The sequence below is a fragment of the Canis lupus genome, chromosome 12 (genome assembly GCF_048164855.1).
Source record: "Canis lupus baileyi chromosome 12, mCanLup2.hap1, whole genome shotgun sequence".
NCBI lineage: Eukaryota > Metazoa > Chordata > Mammalia > Carnivora > Canidae > Canis > Canis lupus.
Genome location: NC_132849.1, coordinates 21,961,359 through 21,981,702, shown reverse-complemented (window position 1 = coordinate 21,981,702; position 20,344 = coordinate 21,961,359). Strand labels below are relative to the sequence as shown.

At 34.7% G+C, this 20,344-nt stretch overlaps 1 pseudogene; it reads left to right on the top strand.

Annotated features, from left to right (window-relative positions):
* The first annotated feature begins 19,125 nt into the window (after window positions 1-19,125).
* On the top strand, window positions 19,126-19,932 carry LOC140600784 (WASH complex subunit 3 pseudogene; annotated as a pseudogene).
* Window positions 19,933-20,344: the final 412 nt, after the last annotated feature.

Here is a 20,344-nt window from a genome sequence, read left to right as displayed (position 1 = left end):
TCCAATGTTTGTTGAGTAGCATATTGTTTTATCTTAACTTTTTTTTCAGTTTTTTATGATTAATTTCTAGTTTCATACCTTTTTGATCAGAAAAGATGCTTGATATGATTTCAGTATTCTTAAATTTAAGACTGGTACTGTGGCCTAATATGTGATCTATCCTGGAAAATGTTTCATATGCCCTTGAGAAGACTATGTATTCTGCTACTTTTGGATGGAATGTTCTGTGCATATTTATTAAGTCCGTATGGTCTAATGTGTTATTAGGGACTAATGATTCTTTACGGATTTTCCCTTTGATATAAATGTGGTATTAAAGCCCTCTACTGTCATTGTATTGCTGATAATTTCTCCCTTTGGGTCTGTTAATGTTTACTTTTTTATATTTTGGCACTCCTATGTTAGGTGCATATATATTTAGAAATGTTGTATCTTTTTGTTGGATTGACCCCTTTATCATTATGTAATGCCCTCTTTGGTCTTTAATACAATATTTATTTCAAAGTCTATTTTGTCAGACATTACTATAATTACTACTTCAACTTTAAAAAAAAAATTCTGTTTGCACAGAAAACCTTTCTCCATCCCATCACTTTTGGTCTATGTCCTTACATTTGAAGTGAGTGTCCTGTAGGTAGAACATAGATGAGTCTTGTTTTTATTTTTATTTATTTTTTTTAATTCATTAAGCCATTCTTTGTCTTTTGATTAGAGAATCTAGTCCATTCACATTTAAAGTGATTATTGATAGGTCTGTACTTATTTGCTATTTTGTTCATGTTTTCTGGCTGCTTTTGTAATTCCTCTTTCCCTTTCTTCTCATGCTCTTTTTTCCCTGTTTTTGATGACTTTTTTATAGCAATATGTTTATATATTTTTCATTATCTTTTGTATGTCTATTATAGGTTTTGCTTTATGGTTACCATGAGGTTCACATATAACATCCTATATTTTTAACAGTCTATTTAAAGTTGATAGCAACTTACATTTGAATGCATTTTAAAACTACATTTTTATCCCCCTTACTAAATTTTGTTATTGATGTCTCATTTTACATCTTTTGATTTTGTGTATCTCGTAACCAATTAGTGTAGTTATAGTTAATTATACTACTGTGTCTTCAACTTTTATACTAACTTCATAAGTGATCCACTGTCTTTACTATATATTTACCTTTATCATTGAGATTTTTACTTTCATAAGTTTTCTTGTTACTATTTAGTATATTTTCTTTTTGTTTTAAATATGACCCTTAGACATATCTTATAAGGCTAGTTTAGTGGTGATGGACTCCTTTAGCTTTTGCTTATCTATAAAACTCTTCTTGCTGGGTAGAGTATTCTTGGTTGTAAATTTGTGGGTTTTTTTTTTTTTTCTTTTAGCATTTTGAATGTATCCTGCCACCCCCTTCTAGCCTACAAAGTTTTTGTTAAAAAATGTACTGATAGTCTTTTGAAAGGTTTCCTTGTATGTAACAAATTGTTTTTCTTTTGCTGCTTTTAAGCTTCTTGCTTTAACATTTCATATTTTAATTATAATGTGTGGAATGGATCTGTTTGGGTTCATCTTATTCAGAATTTTCTGGGCTTCCTGGATCTGACAGTCTATTTCCTTCCTCAAGTTAGGGGAGTTTTCAGCTATCATTTCTTTAAGTACATTTTGTGCCCCATTCTCTGTCTTTTCTCTTTTGGAACCCATATAACATAAATTTTGTTTTACTTGAGGTTTTCCAATGGGTCCTTTAAGCTATCTTTGCTTATTGTTTTTTTGTTTTTTTCTTTTTGCTGCTGTGTTTGGGTGAGTTCCACTGCCTTCTCTCTTACATCATTGATCTGTTCCTCTGCTTCATTAGTCTATTTTTGAACATTGCTTGTGTATTTATTAGTTCAGTTATTCTTTAGCACTGTGATTTCTGTTTGGTACTTTCTTATATTTCCCCTCTCTTTGTTTAAGTTCTCACTGTTCATCCAGTCTTCTTTCTAGTTTGGTGAGAATTTTTATGAGTAGTACTTTGAATTATTTATCAGGGTACTTATCTCCATTTTATTGAGACATTTTTCTAAGGTTTTATCTTGTTCCTTTGTTTGGAACATATTCCTCTGTTTCTTTATTTTACTTAACTCTGTGTGTGTGTATGTGTGTGTGTGTTTCTTCTGAGTATTAGGCTAGAAAGCTACCTCTGTCAGTCTTGAAGGAATGGTTTTGTGTAGGTGATGAGACTTATTGTTCAACTTTGCCCTAGTTCTTAGTTGACTATCAATCTTTGTGGTTTTCCAAGCAACCCAATTTATTGTTGTAGGTCCCCATAGTTGAGGATATGACAAGTTATACCAGTGAAAAATTTCATTTAACACCTAGGTTCAAGCTAATTGGAAGCCAGGTTCTCAGGCAGCACCTTTTAAATTATGTAGTTCTATATGGTCCTTTGGTCATGCAGTCATAAACCCTACTGTCCTTCAGGTGATATCTGAAGGTGTCCTATGGGTGACAGTTCCAGGGGGCTATAAAAAAGTATATAAACTACTCTCTGGAAGGTACTGTTGAGCTATAGTGAGGCCACAGGAGAACACAAGGATATTATTCTCTGCTTTTGCTCTGTGGGAGCTTCTCCAGTCTTTAGATGTGTGGCAAATCTAAAGTCTGTCTCTCTGGTGAAGCTGCAAGGCAAGTAAATAAGCCTTTTTCACAGGAAGACTTGAGGTGTGTTTCAGTCTACTGTCTGTGAGCAGTGATTATGGAGCACAGGAACTCAAATCCTCATGGCTGCCTGGGCCAGTGATCAAGGGGCATCACTTCTGTGAACCGCACATGCCTGTCAACATTAGCAATGTAGCTGGAGAGCAAAAGTCAAAGGTGGCAGGGCACACCTGCTGGCTTTAGCAAGGCAGCAAGAAAATGCCTTGATTGTGTGTGTCTGGTGGATTTAGTGATGAAGCTGCACAGTGCTGGCAGCAAAGGAATGCTGTGAACTCTTACTTTCTTGCTGCAGCAAGACAGTGCAGGTGTGGTGCAATGGCATGGGCCACCAGCTTCAGCAAAGCAGCAGGAAAATGCTATGACCACTTGCCTCTGCCAACCTTAGCAAGGGAGTAGAAGAGTGCCATGTACATGTGTACCTATGTGCCCTATCAGGATAAAAGTGCAAAAATGATGCTCCTTCATGCCTCCATCTCCAGAGAAAGTCTCAACTGTTCCCTGCCCCTTCAGCAGATGCTTTAAGATTATCATATTCATCTTTTTCACATATAGTCTAGGTCCTTTTCAAACTATTGCTTTTGCACTGGATTGTGGGGTGGGTAAGACTGCTTGCAAGTCATTTGAAAGGACTCAGTTCTGAACAGCGTTTTGGGTATTTTAATCAGTCCTACTGGTTTCCTAAGACTTTGGGGACTCATTTCTCTGGTGTAGATCCCAAGTGTTAGGGTGCCTTATATGGGGCACAAACCCTTCTCTTCTCTGGGAGGATATACAGACTTTTGAGATCCTTTCACCATGCCAGGAGTATGATTTTTCTGTAGATAGTGTTTCTGGCTCTCCTGCACATCCTAACCCTTCATCCTTTGTTGTGGAGGAACAATTCAGCTAGTTTTCAGTTCTTTTTCACAAGGAATTGTTCCATATATAGCTATATGTTTGATGTGTCTGTAGGAGGTGGTAAGTTCAGGGTCTTCCTACAGTGTCATCTTGGAATGCCCTACCTTCATGTCTACTCTTTTCTACTCTTTTTTTCTTCAGTCACACTTATAAAGGTTTAACTGATGTTACTGGTTTGTTTTGTATTTTTTTTCCAGAAAAGTCACATTAAATATATCTTTTCTACTTAAAAAGCAAAAAAAAAAAAAAAAAAAGTCATTAATTTCATCTTCTAATTATTCTTCCTATATCCTTTGTTTCATTGTATTATTCTCTTTTTACTTGCATTAGGTTTGTTCCGCATTCCTGTACTTTAGTATTTCCTTCTGTGATAAAGGTATTTAGATTTATAAATGTATTTCAAGTTTAGCTTTTGCACTTTTGCCTAGATTTTATTTTATTTTTATTTTTTTTTATTTTAATTTATTTATGATAGTCACAGAGAGAGAGAGAGGCGCAGAGACACAGGCAGAGGGAGAAGCAGTCTCCATGCACCGGGAGCCCGATGTGGGATTCCATCCCGGGTCAACCAGGATCGCGCCCTGGGCCAAAGGCAGGGGCCAAACCGCTGCGCCACCCAGGGATCCCTTGCCTAGATTTTATATTGATGTGTTCATGTTTCGTTCTAGTTAATTTGCCTTTTTAGTTTTTATTTATTTTATATTTCAGTTATCTTACATAGTTTTGCTAATATCTATTTCCAAATAAATATTTTTGGATAATTTTTCAAAATTTACTTGGCTTTTGTTGCATTACAAACAGCAGTCTGAAACTCACTATCCTTTTTATTTAAATCACATTGGTTTTTGTAGATGTTTCATAGACATGAGAAAACATACTTATTCCCTGAAGTATTAGAAGTTGTTTGTATTTTTATTGACTTGAGTTTTTAAAATTAATTGTATTATTTTAATCCTAAAACACAATTACTTTTGTGGAACTTATTTTAAAAACAGAATGTATTAAAATGCTGCTATAATCCTATTTTAATTAAGTCAACATTACATTTTAAGAGGTTTTGCTTTATATGCTATATGCTTTGAGTGAGCATATATCTTTTCTATTACCTTTTTCTTTGATTATAACCTGTACAGAATAGCACTTTGTTTTGCCTATTGATTCTGTGCCCAAAACTATGTTGAGTCATTGTAGTTTATCTGTAGATTCTACTTAATATTCTACTTAATTGAATATATCATTTGCAAATAATGACAGCATTTTGGCTCTTCTCTTTTAATCCTACAATTTTATTTATTTTCCTTCTCTAAATTAATTTGCTAGCTTCTTCATTTCTATGCTATGTATCCATTATTATCCATTTCTCTCTCTCTCTCTTTTTAAAGACTTGTCTATTTATTAGAGAGAGAGAAAGAGAGAGAGAGACAGAAAGAGCAAGCAATGAGGAGGGGCAGAGGGAGAGAGAGAGATAATATCAAGAAGACTTCTCCCTGAGCATGGAGCCCTTTGCAGATCTCTATCTCACAACCCTGGGTACATGACCTGAACTGAAATTAATAGTTGGATGCTTAACTGACTGAACCACGTAGCTGACCCTATCTTGAAGAGAATTTATTTGTAGTTTTTTTTAACTATTTAGGATTTCGCTTGAGAGTTTTATTAGTTCCCCTTTTGCTGGTTTAATCTGGTATTAAACTAGCAAATATTTCTAGTACCAGAGAAGATGTTTTCTCCTCATTTATTTCTCACTAATATTTTATTTTTTTCTTCATATATCTCTCTCTGATTATGGTTTAACCATTATATATGAAAAAATAATTCAAACACATATTTGAGTCTTAGATGATCTTACCTTCCTTTTCTTTACCAGGTGCCAGAGGACCTATAGAATGAAAGATCATTTTAGTCCTATTTGAAGTCTTGAAGTTTTTCTTGGTCATGCAAATGAGATGAAATTGTTCAGAACATCATGCAGTAGTTGGACTTCTTCCAATTCCTTTCAATTTTTGAACAACTTTTTGGGGTCTGAACCCAAGGAACAATCTTTCCAGATTCCCACACTTGTCAGTCCCTGTACTCTGGATTTTTTTTTTTTGTCCCTCAAGTTCCAGTTGTCTATCAGAGACATGAATAAAGCTTCTCTGCCTCATTTTCTATGTTGTCAACCTCAAGGAAAGATAGCCCCATGTGCTGGCATAATGCTGAAATCTAGATCTCTCCTGGATATTAGCTCAGTAGTTTATCACTATTCTATTAAATATGTCAGAAGATTTTAAAAATAATATTTTATCCCAGTGTTTTTTTTTTTTTCAGTTATCTTTAGGTGGAAAGAATGCATCTTGTTATATTATGATTTGCACTAATCATAATTTTACTTATTATTACTGTTACTGCCATTACCACCATCATTATAACCAGTTTATTATTATCATCATTTTTCTCCTCCAGAAGTTTTAATTTTCTGGGAGCACATGATCAGAGTGTTTATCTTTTTTTTCCCCCCTGGCTTAAATTCCCTTTGGGTACATTGTTACTGTCCATTATGTGTTTATGGATGACAGAGTTTTAATGGTAGCAGTTCCTATACCAGAGGCAATTCTGACTGTGAGATAAGAGCTTTGGTCTCTGCTATTGTCAGAAGCTACATTATCACCTGCAAGTGGTCAGTCTATTGTTAAAGTAGAAGAAAGAACTCTCTTAAGATGCTGCACAACAAAAAGCCTGAAAGATTTTGAACTTTTGCCCATCACCCTAAAAGCAAAACTGACATATTCTTGGAAGACTATGGAACCTAAAAAAAAAAATATGATGAACAGTTAGGGAGAAACCATATAAAAATAATTTTACATTTTATGTAAATATATAATACTGTTTTATTTATTAGACTTCAGTGCAGACACCCTCTTCTTTCAGTTTTGTCTTTTCTGCTACTGAATGGCTATTTCTTATTGATAATGTCAGGGTATCTTGTCTCCCTTGGTTATTCCATGTTGAGGAAAAGTTTTTATGCTCCTCACTTTCCCTTCAAAATCATTGCCTGAATATTTTTCTCTAGTGATAGTGTTTTGAAATCTTTCTTCGGATTAATCATTAGTATTCCTAACTTATGCCTGTTGTAGAGTGCTTGTAGAATTAACTACCATAAGAAGTTGGTGCAACTTTTCCTTACAAGCACAGTATGTTCTATGCAAAAGAAGCATCTTGGAAGGGTATGATCCATTGACAATGAGCAATGAATTCTTTTTTATTAATTATTAATGCAGTTTTGCCTACAAGATACTTTGGGTTGTGTTCCATAATAAGTAAAATTCCTGACTCATATTAGCTTTGTAACTTAGGGAAGTTACTTAACTACTTTGAGCTTCATTTTCCTGATCTGTAAACTAGGGATACTAACTATACCTGCCTCATAAGATATTTATGAGAGTTAAATGAATTACATACATCTGAATGTTTAGAAGAGCACCTCACAAACAGTAATTGCTCTTATCTAAGTGTTGGTATTAGAGATTAGGTAATAAGTAGCTTATGAAAAATGAGCTTTTTTTTTTTTTTTTTTTTTTTACAATAGAGCCTACTTGCTTATCATAAAAATATACATAGAACTTGGAAACTGGGAAATCTTTCTGACCTCTCCCCACCCAACTCTACCACCTACCTTACAGAGTGCTTGCTGGGTCAGAGGAAAATGAGCTTTTCTAAATCTTAGCTTTAAGCTTCTTTATCTACATCCATCAAGTAGCTCTCTTTTTTCCCTACTATTTTGGTATGATTACATGGCAAGCATAAGTAAATGTTCACTTTGTAACACAGCAGATTGCAACTTACCAGCAGCAACGACCTCACTATTTAGATCTGCTTTACGTTGGCCTTTTTCAGAATACTTGCTGCCACCTTTTAGTGTGTTATTAAACCAACTTGGTGGATCACAACCATCATTTAAAAAATTAAATTTAGGGATGCCTGGGTGGCTCAGTGGTTCAGCGTCTCCCTTTGGCTCAGGGCATGATCCTGGAGTCCCATGATCGAGTCCCACATCAGGCTCCCTGCATGGAGCCTGCTTCTCTTTCTGCTTATGTCTCTGCCTCTCTCTTTCTGTGTCTCTCATGAATAAATAAATAAAATATTTAATAATTAATTAATTAATTAATTTTATAAATAGAATAAGGATGATAACAAAGACAAGTATAATTTTATTAAATTTTAATTTCAGTGTGTGTATAATTTTTCTGTTACAGAGGGAAAAACTCTGGCCTTGTATGGCTTATGATCAAGAAATTAAAAAGTACTGCTTTATTTCATTTCTGGCTTAACCTAAAGAATAAATAAGTTCATCTATTCATGAATAAAGGAAGAAAGGAAAGAAGAGAATTGCTCAGGCCTCTTAATTCTAGTTTTAGGAAAACTACTTTCCAGGACTTTGAAAGGTGAAGAGGCAGAAGAGGTACTCAGTGACCATGATTTCAACCTCATTGATAATGCTGAAAGAAACAGAAGATCCTGAAGTTTATAAATATTTACTTAAATGGAGGTACTAAAACCATATTTTATAAACTCCTTATAAATAACACTGCAGTTTCAATGGTTGCTGCACAATAATAGTTGTTTATCTCAGATTTAGCAAAGCCCCTTTTGACACATACACACCAGCCATTCATTTAGGAACTTCTAAAACTAAAGGAAGCTATCCTGCACTGCACTGGCATTCCACTGCTCTTTGTTATCATAATATTTACAACAATATCATTAGTGTAACATATACTAATTTGGCAAAATGCATTGAGAATCTAATATAATTATTCAGTATGTACACTGATGGAGGAGGAAAGATTTGCTCAATGAAGTAAAAGTAGTGGTAACTCAGAAAAATATGCCAACTTCAAGTTTATAAGAAGAAAAGAGATGGTCTGATATAGGGATATTTGTAATAGAAACTTCAATAAAGCCTGATAAAAATTAAGAATGACAACCCATCTAGAATAAATTTAATCTTCAATATGCAAAAGTAGAAAAATGATATATCAGTTGCTTAATTGGAAAAGATACTGACATAGGTGCTTATCTATTTATGCACTCCATTTTATTTGTTATATTAGTTTTAATTTAAAAATTATGAAACTGATATAAATATGTCAATATGCCCAAATCATCATAAACTATAAATTGCTGATATTATTTCCAAATTCAGGTTTGTTAATTCCAACTCCTTTTCTATTCTACCATAAAAATATTTTTAAAAATATTGATCATAAAAAGAAATTGAGAATAAACCCATCTTTCAGAATAAATCTGTAAATGTGTCAATGAGGCAAATAACAGTAACAGAGAGAGAAATTTCTTTTTTTTTCTTTTTTTTCTTTTTAACCACAGAGCTATTATAAGCTAAAAAGTATGGTGTCAAATGGTCTGGCCCTAGGCTTTGATTAGCCCTAGGTCTCTAGGCCAAAGAGATTTGAAAGTAACTTTAGAATTTTTATTTCTGATTCATTATTGAAAACTCATGTGTAGAAGGTGAACAATGAAATGAGTGACTAAAAGAAAATAGGAGATGTGCCAGTGAAGGTCAGATTTGAAAAAGGGATACCATAAACCTTGAAGCCTGATAATGATGTCAGCCTGAAAATAAATGGTAGAGTCTCAACATGAAAGGCTCAAATATTGTAAAGAATGTGAACTAATGTTATATGCAGTGGAGAAAATCTAGATCCTCTTTGGCCAGCAGAATTAACTGATTAAAAATGAATTTCTGACAAACATCTCAAAGCAAGTAAGGAAGGTGAAATATATGTGAAAGAGGCAAAGTTTAAATGTCTACCATGCCCCTCAAAGGTGGATACATTTGGAAAAGGAATTAAAATAATACTTATTCAGTGCTTGTAGTATATCAGACACACCCTGTGCCTTATCTTGAATTTAATTACAACCATTTCACAAAAGAATTTTATTCCATTTCATATGTAAAAAAATCAAGCATCTAAGAATTTAGATAAACTAGAAGATTTCTTAAAGTCACTAAGTGGCAGAATCAGGATTGAAGCTAGTTTCACTCTTTACTATCCTACTTGCCTCTCATTTCCATCAACAAGTTACTTGACATTTCCAAAATTGAATAATTAAATGACAATAGGATTTTTACAGTAATTAATGGAAATTGTTTTTATGTTGATCAAATGCATTTTGCCCAGTGTCATCAGCAAGATCCCTATAAGCTCAGCCATAAAGTAAACTCTTTATTGCAAACAAGGAGACTGGTCTCACACTCAGTTTGAATTACAGTGAAGGTAACAATCTTTCTGGAGCCTGAGACTTACCCATTTCTGATCATTTATCAACATAGTAATGAGATTATTAGCAAATTGCTTTCTTTCTTTGTTTCTTTTTTTTTTTTTAAAACCAACTTGATCCATTTGACTTCTTCCATTTGTTTCAATTGTGGGGAAAATAATTCAATACATGCTAATGAATTCTCAATTTACATAAATCATTTCCCAATGTGATTTATAATCCTGATTTAAATACATCTCAAAACACCCACATACAAAGAAAGTCTATTATATGTGTAGGCATAATTCTAATAATCATGCAATTTATAAACTAAAAAAAGGAAAAGATTAGATGACCTCAAGCCACTCAGAAATGAGCCTTTTTTCTTACTTTTCACCTCTTTATAGTTTGTTAATTAGAGAAATTAAGCATATTCCTGTCTTGCAATACCTTAAGCAATGCATTGCTGTTGAATGAGTAATTAATTCCTTCACAAAATTGGTTTAAAATTTTTACACTAAGAAAAGCATAAATAAGTATAGATTCACCGATTTACTTATTTATACCTTCTACAGTGTATTTTATGACAGCTTAATAAATTCCAAGCATGATTTTAGGGGTTGGAAATAAGACTGAATAAGAACAAAAGAACTCTTACAAAATTTATAATCTATGAAGAAAGAAGAGATAATATAAACAAGGAGATAATTCAGCAAATAAAATAATTTTGGCTGTATTAAGGCAAAAAATCATGGCATGAGAGAACGACTGGGAGTAGATGGAGTTTTTTGTTGTTTTAATGGTATGATTAGGAAAGTTGTCTTTAAAGATTTATTTGTTTTAAGAGAGAGAGCGCTCAAGCAAGCAAGAGTGGGGGAGGGGCAGAGGAAGAGACTCTCAAGCAGAACTCCCCACTGATCATGCAGCCCACTCCAGGTCTGGACATGGAGCTGGATCTGAGGCTTGATCTTATAACTCTGAGATCATGATGTGAGCTGAAACCAAGAGTTGGCTGCTTACCTGAGTCAATCAGAAAAAAAGTTGTCTTTAGACAGTGGAAAGTTGTCTTTAAAGCAATGATATTTATCTTGAGATCTGTAAAACCAGGAAGAGTTAGCCCTTCATAGACGTGAGCAAAGAACGTTCTGGCACAAGGAAGTTAAGTACAAAGGAAATGAGGAAGGCTCAGCTTCTCAGGAATACCAAGGGCAGTGCCTCTGAGTGCATTCAGTAAACAAACTGTAGACAAGGATAAGATCATTTCAGACTTTATAAACCATAGTAAGGAGTTTGGACTTTATTCTAGATCTGATGGAATGCCCAGGCAGATATTAAGCAAATGGAAGATATAGCCTGCTTAGTTTAAGCTCCCTGAGAGCAAAAATCTTTGTCTATTTTCTTTATTGCTATTTCCCAAACCTCTCAAACATTGACTAGCATGGAATATGGGTCCAATTAATGTGTATTAAACCAAAAAAAAAAAAAAAAAACACGTAAAGATCTTTCTTCCATGTTTGGGTAGAAGGAAAGTTAAATATTAATGTTTTCTTAGTGAATGAATAAACGCATCATCTGAATCTTCCTGACAATGATTCTTTAATAATAGTAATGGTAATCATGGTACAAATCTTCTAATTTCATTTGCTTTTGAAGTCTGTAGATTCTTGGGTGGTTTGTTCTATCTGAATTTCAAAAATCTATCAAAACAAACAAACTCTTATGACAGGAAGATAGATGTAATTCACTAGATTTTACTTCTAACTAATCCAAAAAAAAATTTCATTTGATCACTGGAATCATAGTTGGTCAAGTCAGAAAAGAAATACATTAACAGGCAATTCATTTAAAGTCATTAAACTGATGAATTATATCAGTGCCTCCAATTAAGTAAGCTGAAGGTAGGTAATTCTTCATGTGAAGTAGTAATCATTGCATTTCCTATGGTGTTGGGTTCACTGAGGTCAATGATTCTTTGTCCTCATTCTGTCATGGAAAACAAGTGGGCTACAGCTAATAAACATTATTTTTGTTTTTGTCCTTTATTTGCTGATAAACTTTGTATTTTCTTGACAGTTTTTGCAAGCCACTACACTGGCCATTGTGAAGATGGGCGAAATGAATGGATTCATTGAGGTACGTTCACATAACTATAGATTGGCTATAACAGAGTTATTGTTCATTGACCAGAGCATACTCTTTCTTAGTCCCTGTATTACAAGTAATACTTTCTAAATTTTTTAATATTCTGCCTCATGATTTCTTCACTTGCCTACTACAGAAAATGCATTCCTCAGGCAGCCTCTGCTGATCGCATAATTAAGTGGTTAGTTTATTCAATATTGATTAGAAAGTGAACTCTTTATAGATTTACCAATGGGAGAGTAAGAGTGGAATAACAACTTGTCTCAATTTGTTAAATAACCAAAGCAAAGAGACAGTATCAGAGAGTATAGATAAAATATTTTGGGTGCAGCAGTCCTAGAACTCAGTTATAGGTAATTCATTGTGTTACCCTCAAAGATGTCCTTACTCTGTTAAATCTCAGTTTCTCCATCTATAAAGTAAGAGGCCTGACCTTACTTAACATTAAGATGCTTTTATAGTTGGGATCATTTAGTTTCAAAGGTCAGAAACCCAGTCAAACTTGCTTTAATTACTAAAGGGGAATTTGCTTCAAGGATGAGTTTCTCTTGAGGAACTAAATGTAGGAAGTGAATTATACCTCAATAAAGCTGAAAAAAAAAAGTAGAAAGTGGAAATTTACCTATATCTCCTTTTTTTCTCACATATGCACTTTTTCCATATGCATTTCTCCACATATCTTTTGTGCTTCTATAAACTCTCTGATTCTACTTCTATATGATCTTCCAGCTGAAGTGTCTATAGAGAGACCTAAAGTCTTATACAAATTCCCAGGAGAGAAAATATATTTGACTCACATGGAGTTAGATTCCAGCATTAATCCAATCAATTGTGATTTGGTCAGTCATCCAATGTTCTGAGGCTATGTGAGCTTCATAGGAAGTACATGGTAATACCATTTATTCTTCCATTGGTTCTTGTTGGTACTATGAACTTCACACTGGATTGGAGTGTGAGATAAAAAGATCACCACTTAATCTTTTAAGGGGCTTCAAAAAATAAGGTCAATATCCTAATACATGGAAAGGTCTACTTTCTTGGTTCTTTCCAGGGAGAAGCAAGATTATACTGTAGTGTTAGTTATTTTTTGCTTATTATGAGAAAATAAAGAAGGAAACATTCAGATGTGGCAAATATGCTATTTTTTCTACAGGTTTGGCACCTCTGTTTGCATCTGTGGCTCCTCATGCTTGTCTGTTTTAAGAATGTCATTTTGGCTTCTGAAAATGTAACTAATGATAGCTGTACATGCAATTTTCAGCCTCTAAACTGGCTAATGTTCAAACACTTTGTCAAATCTCTTTGTAATATTTGGATTAAAGTCATGAAAATGAAAAAGAAGGCAATGGTGAGAGAAATTTGCAGACTGTAAAATCAGAACTAGCAAATGCTAATCAGCTGTATAAGTTAATTGGATTTTGAAAAGAACCAAAATGAGAATGTTGAAAGTAGATTAAGTTCACAGTTAATCAGGCTAATATTAATTCTGATCAATTTACCTAATAATTTAGCCCCTTTCTTCCTTAAAAAAAAAGGGCATCTATGCTTATATCTGGAAGATCTTCAGAATGGTAACATATGGTGCAGGCATCTGTAAGTTGCAGCAGTAATTGGAGCTGCCATTTTGTTTTGGGCAGGACCACTAATGTTTTCTGAAGCTGTGACATAATGATAAACATAATGCAGAAGCTGAATTTGAACACACAAGAACCCTAAGCATAGGACCAATTTCAAATAAATGAAAACTAAGAATGTTTGCCAACCCCTTATTCTTACAGTAACTTCCAGGAGCCCTTCAGCTTTGTGAGCCCATCTCTCAGCCCACATCCATGCATGTCCAATCCTAGAAATAGTTTCTTGAGACCTACTCCCACCCTAATATCAAATCTTTCTCTCCTACATTCTGTGATCTTGAAATTTTACACTGTGAGCTGAGTAACTGTATAAATGAAAAGCTTCAGTGTTTTTTAGATAATGAGGATCCTTTCTTTTAAAACTTTTAGATTATTTTTATTATTATTTTATTCTGAACATCAAATCAAAGAATATCATGAAAGAGTTGCATGGCTCAAAGAAGGTACCAGATTTACTCACCGTGAACTCTATGACTGAGTAATCATCCATTCATATTGATCAACTACAATCTGCACATAAAGTCATAGCATTTCTCTTGATTTGAAACAAAGTTTACTTAATTATATTCATTTCATTTTATAAACACATATATGATTCCTTCAATAAAAACTATTAAAATGTAAGAATTTTGTCACTTGAGAAAAAACTTCAATGAAATAGATAAAGCACTTGTATGTGAAATTCAGCCCTTAATGATGCTATATATTTAGAGATCACCATTTATCCCTGGGAGAGTATGTGAGTAGGAGGTAGAGACTGAAGTTCTAGAGTGATACTAAAAAAAAAAAAAGAAAAAAAAAAGAGTTTTATTTTCCTATTCTCAGAGTTGGGCACAAGTCTTTCATACTTGAATCTGACAGTAATACATATTTGGGGTTAATACTCAGCATCCTTCCTAATTAATCATTCCAGGGTTTCTTTCTCTTTCTTCCCTTTTTGTTTATTTATTTTTTTAGTGTTGAATTGAAAATTTATTTATTTTTAAAATATTTTATTTAAATTCAATTTGCCGACATATAGTATAACACCCAGTGGGCATCTCATCATATGCTCTTCTTAGTGCCCATCACCCAGTTACCCCCCCACACACACCTCCCCTTCTGCAACTCTTTGTTTCCCAGAGGTAGGAGTCTCTCATGGTTTGACTTCCTCTCTAATTTTTCCCCACTCAATTTCCCTCCTTTCCCTTTTAGTCCCTTTCACTATTTCTTATATTCCACATATGAGTGAAACCATATAGTTGTCTTTCTCTGATTGACTTATTTCACCTAGCATAATACCCTCCAGTTCCATCCACATCAGAGTAAATGGTATGTATTCATCCTTTCTGATGGCTGAGTAATATTCCATTGTATATATACCACATATCTTTATCCATTCATCTGCTGAAGGACATTCCACAGTTTGAATATGGTGGACGTTGCCGCAGGTGGGTGCAGGTGTCCCATCGTTTCAGTTCGTCTGTATCTTTGGGGTAAATACCCAGTAGTACAATTGCTGGGTCATAGCATAGCATAGCATAGCTCTATTTTAACCTCTATTTAACCTCTTGAGAAACCTCCACACCATTTTCCTGAGTGGCTTCACCAGCTTGCTTCCCATCGACAGTGTAAGAGGGTTCCCTCTTCACATCCTTGCCAACATCTGTTGTTTCATGTCTTGTTTATTTTAGCCATTCTCACTGATGTGAGGTGGTATCTCATTGTGGTTTTGATTTGTATTTCCCTGATGACAAGTGATGTGGAGCATTTTTCTATGTGCTTGTTGGCCATGTGTATGCCTTTGGTGAAATTTCTGTTCATGTTTTCTGCCTGTTTCTTGACTGGATTGTTTGTTTCTTGAATATTTGAGTTTATTAAATTCTTTATAGATCTTGGATACTAGCCCTTTATCTGATGCATCATTTGCAAATATCTTCTCCCATTCTGTAGGTTGTCTTTTAGTATTGTTGACTGTTTCCTTTGTCATGCAGAGGCTTTTTATCTTTATGAAGTATCAGTAGTTCATTTTTGCTTTTGTTTTCCTTGCCTTCATAAATGTGTCCTGCAAGAAGTTGCTGTCGCCAAGTTCAAAAGGGTGTTGCCTGTGTTCTCCTCTAGGATTTTGATGGATTCTTGTCTCACATTTAGATCTCCTAACCATTTTGAGTTTATCTTTGTGTAGGTGTAAGAGAATGGTCCAGTTTCATTCTTCTACATGTGGAAGAATGTCCAATTTTCCCCAAAACCATTTATTAAAGAGATTGTATTTTTTCCCAAAACCATTTATTTTCCAAAATCATTTATTAAAGAGACTGTATTTTTTCCAGCGGATATTCTTTCCTGCTTTTTTGAGGATGAGTTGATCATAGAGCTGAAGGTCCATTTCTGGGTTCTCTATTTTGTTCCATTGCTTTATGTGTCTGTTTTTGTGCTGGAACCATACTATCTTGATGATTACCGTTTTGTAATACAGCTTGAAGTCAGGCATTGTGATGCCCCAAGCTTTGGTTTTCTTTTTCAACTTTCCTCTGCCTATTCAGGGTCTTTCTTGTCCCATATGAATCTTAGGAATCATTTGTTCCAACTCTGTGAAGAAAGTCCATGTTTGATAGAGATTACATTGAATGTGTAAATTGCTCTAGGTAGCATAGGCATTTTCACAATATTTATTCTTCCAATTCATGAGCATGGAATATTTTTCTATCTTTTTGTGTCTTCCTCGATTTCTTTCATAAGTGTTTGGTAGTTTTTATAGATGCTTTACTCCTTTGGTTGGATTTATTCCTAAGTATCTTATGGTTTTGGGTGCAATTGTAAAAGCGAGTAATTCCTTAATTTCTCCTTCTTCAGTCTCATTGTTATTGTATAGAAATGCAACTTATTTCTGTGCATTGATTTTGTATCCTGCCACATTGCTGAATTGCTGTATGAGTTCTAGCAATTTTGGAGTGGAGTCCTTTGGGTTTCCTACACACAGTATCATGTCATCTGTGAAGGGGGAGAGTTTGACTTCTTCTTTGCCAATTTGAAAGCTTTTTATTTGTTGTTGTTGTTGTTGTTGTTGTCTGATTGCTGAGGTTAGGACTTCTACTACTGTGGTGAACAAAAGTGGTAAGAATGGGCATCCCTTTCATGTTCCTGATCTTAGGGTAAAGGCTTTCAGTTTTTACCCATTGAGAATGATATTTGCTGTGGGCTTTTCATAGATGACTTTTATGATATTGAGCTATGTTCCCTCTACCCCTATACCTTTAAGAGTTTTAATCAAGAATAAATGCTGTGTTTTGTCAAATGCCTTCTGTGCATCTATTGAGAGGATCATATAGTTCTTGTCTTTTCTTTTATTGATGTAATCTATCAAGTCAATTGTTTTATGAATTTTGAACCACCCTTACATCCCAGTGATTAATCCCACTTGATCATGGTAAATGATTCTCTTAATGTATTGTTGGATTCTATTGGCTAGTATCTTTTTTTTTTAAGATTTTATTTATTTATACACGAGAGACACACAAAGAGGCAGAGACATAGGTGGAGGAAGAAGCAGGCTTCATGCAGGGAGCCCAATGTGGGACTGGATACTGGGACCCCAGGATGACACCCTGGGCCAAAGTCATGTGCCAAACTGCTGAGCCACCAAGGCATCCCTCATAATATGTTTTTAAAATCATTTGTATTTCCTTAGTATTGGTCGTGAGCTTTCCTCTTTCGTTCGTGATTTTATTAATTTGAGTCTTTTCTCTCTTCTTTTTAAGAAGTCTGGCTAGGAGTTTATCTATCTTATTAATTCTTTGGAAGAATCGGCTCCTGGATTTGTTGATCTGTTCTACAGTTCCTCTGGTCTCTATTCCATTGAGTTCTGCTGTAATCTTTATTATCTCTCTTCTTCTGCTTGGTTTAGGCTTTATTTGCTGTTCTTTCTCCAGTACCTTTAGGTGTAAGGTTAGCTTGTATATTTGAGATTTTTCCAATTTTTTGAGGGAGGAACTTTATCAGTTGCTCAGGTCACCTAAAACTTGGGATTATCCTTAAATATTCTGCTTTTTTTCTTTTTTTACATCCTATAACTGATCTGTCAAAAATAAAATCTAGTTGATTGTGCTTTCAGTATAGCTGCATATCTGTTCATTTTCCCTCTATCTTTCCAACAGCTATAAAAAGGATTTAGTTAAACACAAGGTTGCATACATATTCTTTTTAAACTTTACTAATGGTCCCTCTTTTTATTCAATAAAAACAGAAGTACCTTAAGGCCCTATTTGTTCTTGTCCTCCATTACTACTATGATTTCTGTTGTGCATGGTTCAATCCATTCCCTTAATAGGCTTCCATACTGTCCTTCAAACATAGTAATCATGTTCACACCTTAAAGTAAGTTTTCAAGTATTTTCCTTCACCTGGGCTGCTCTTTCTATAGTTATTTACATCTGATATCTTCACCTTCTTCAAGCTAAATTCTCAGTCTTTAAATGAGAAAGCAGGAAGTGGGATTGGAATTGGCCACAATTTAGGTGTGGCCTAAATTATTACCCTTTGACACTTTATTCTGCAAACTGTGTCCACATCACTTATGTAATTCAGCGTAACTGATACAAAACCTGCTATACTTTTACTTTTTCTCCTCATTAGACCTATATTATAGAAATATGCTTATACATATATGTTACATACATATATATAATTTTATTTGTTGTATTTTTCCCCATAGGTATGAGAAGACATTTAGAATAGTTCCTGACACACAATTAGTGTTCAAAATTATTTTATGAGTGAATGAAAGAATAAATTGCAGTTATGATGATATGATGATTATTGCCAAAAATAAAATGCTTTTTTGTTTTCTTTTTTTTTTCAAGATTTATTTATTTTATTATTTGTTTATGATAGACAAAGAGAGAGAGAGAGAGAGAGAGGCAGAGACACAGGAGGAGGGAGAAGCAGGCTCCATGCCGGGAGCCTGAAGTGAGACTCGATCCCGAGTCTCCAGGATTGCGCCCTGGGCCAAAGGCAGGCACCAAACTGCTAAGCCACCCAGGGATCCCCATGTTTTCATTGTTCTTATATACTCAGCTCCCATGTATAGCTAATTCCTACTCCTCTTTCAGACTTCTGCTCAAATACTATTTTCTTTTGTATGCCTTTCCTGCCATGATAGACTTAGCAAGGTTTTCAGCCAACCACGATGTTGTGGAGATATCCAGTTAGTTTTTTGTTACTAAACAACTTGGTGCATATATCCACGTATCTGAACCTGGGTTGCCTGTAGGAGGCAAGTAGAGCTTAGGAACTGATTGGATTGTACCAGTTGGTCTCACTTATGGAATGTTGAATGTTAGAGATTTCACTTCCATAATGTTTTCCTCTTCTTCACTGGGAGATTCATTTGTTGTTCTGTCTTAGGAAATTATGAGACATATATATATATAAAATAAAATTTAAGGGTGCAGGCTTTGGGTGATCCCATCTTTGAAGGGTTTGTGGGCAAGCTGTGGGTCTTTCACCCTGTAAGGAGATGGATGAAGATGGGATTCTTCTCATGAGGTCAGGCATAGACTTGACCACAAAGTGCTAGCTGTTCAACAGAAAAGACCAGTAGCATTTTCTAAACCAGTTTGTGGTGAACACTGTAGAGTTCCTCAACCACTTTTCTATAGTCTGTAAGGAGACACTGGCAGAACTTTCTCTTCATATCCAGCAAATTGCTCTTAGTATTGTAGTATGTTTAGTATCCAAACAGCTCTTCATATTTTAGTTGCAAAATTGTCAACTATCACAGGCTTAAATGATGTGACATTTGAAGTATCTTCTGTAAGTGACACTGGTATCACAAATGAATCAGTCACATTCTGAAACCACTTCAGAGCAATCACAGCAGAACAGTATATAAGACTCTAGATCACAGGAAAGTGAAGTAACATCAGAAAATATCTTAATTCAGGGGCGCCTGGGTGGCTCAGCCGTTGAGCATCTACCTTAGCCTTGAGTCGTGATCCCAGGATCCGGGATTGAGTCCCGCATTGGGCTCCTATGGAGAGCCTGCTTCTCCTTCTGCCTATGTCTCTCCCTCTCTCTTCGTGTGTCTCTCAGGAATAAATAAATAAATCTCAAAAAGAAATCTTTATTATAGTTAAGGGTCCAAGATATGCCAGATATCTCAGAATGGCTCAAGTGGTGTTCCAAGTGATGGCATTAAGATTACAAAAAATAATATTGGAAGGACCCATGTTTTCTTGAGGGGTCAGATGCTCTAGTGCCTAATAGCAAAGATGAAAAGAATGCAAAAGAAAGTTCGGATAATGAATCTTTTTTTAGTAAATAAGCTTAATTTTGACAACAGTTACATATACATGTGTAGGTGTTCATTTACATTTTATAAGAAAGCTGGAATTTGAACTCTTAGAGAAACATCTGATGACTATTATCCACCACCAGGTTTCTCTATGTTATTTTTTAAAATATTTTATTTATTTATTCATGAGAGACACAGAGAGAGAGAGAGAGGCAGAGACACAGGCAAAGGTAGAAGCAGGCTCCATACAGGGAGCCTGACCTGGGACTGGATCCTGGGACTCCAGGGACACACCCCGGACTGAAGGCACCGCTAAACCACTAAGCCATCAGGGCTGCCTGAGTTTTTCCATGTTAAAAAAAAAAAAAAGAAAAAGAAAAAGAAAAGAAAAGAAAAGAAAAGAAAAGAAAAGAAAAGAAAAGAAAGACAAAGCATTTATAAC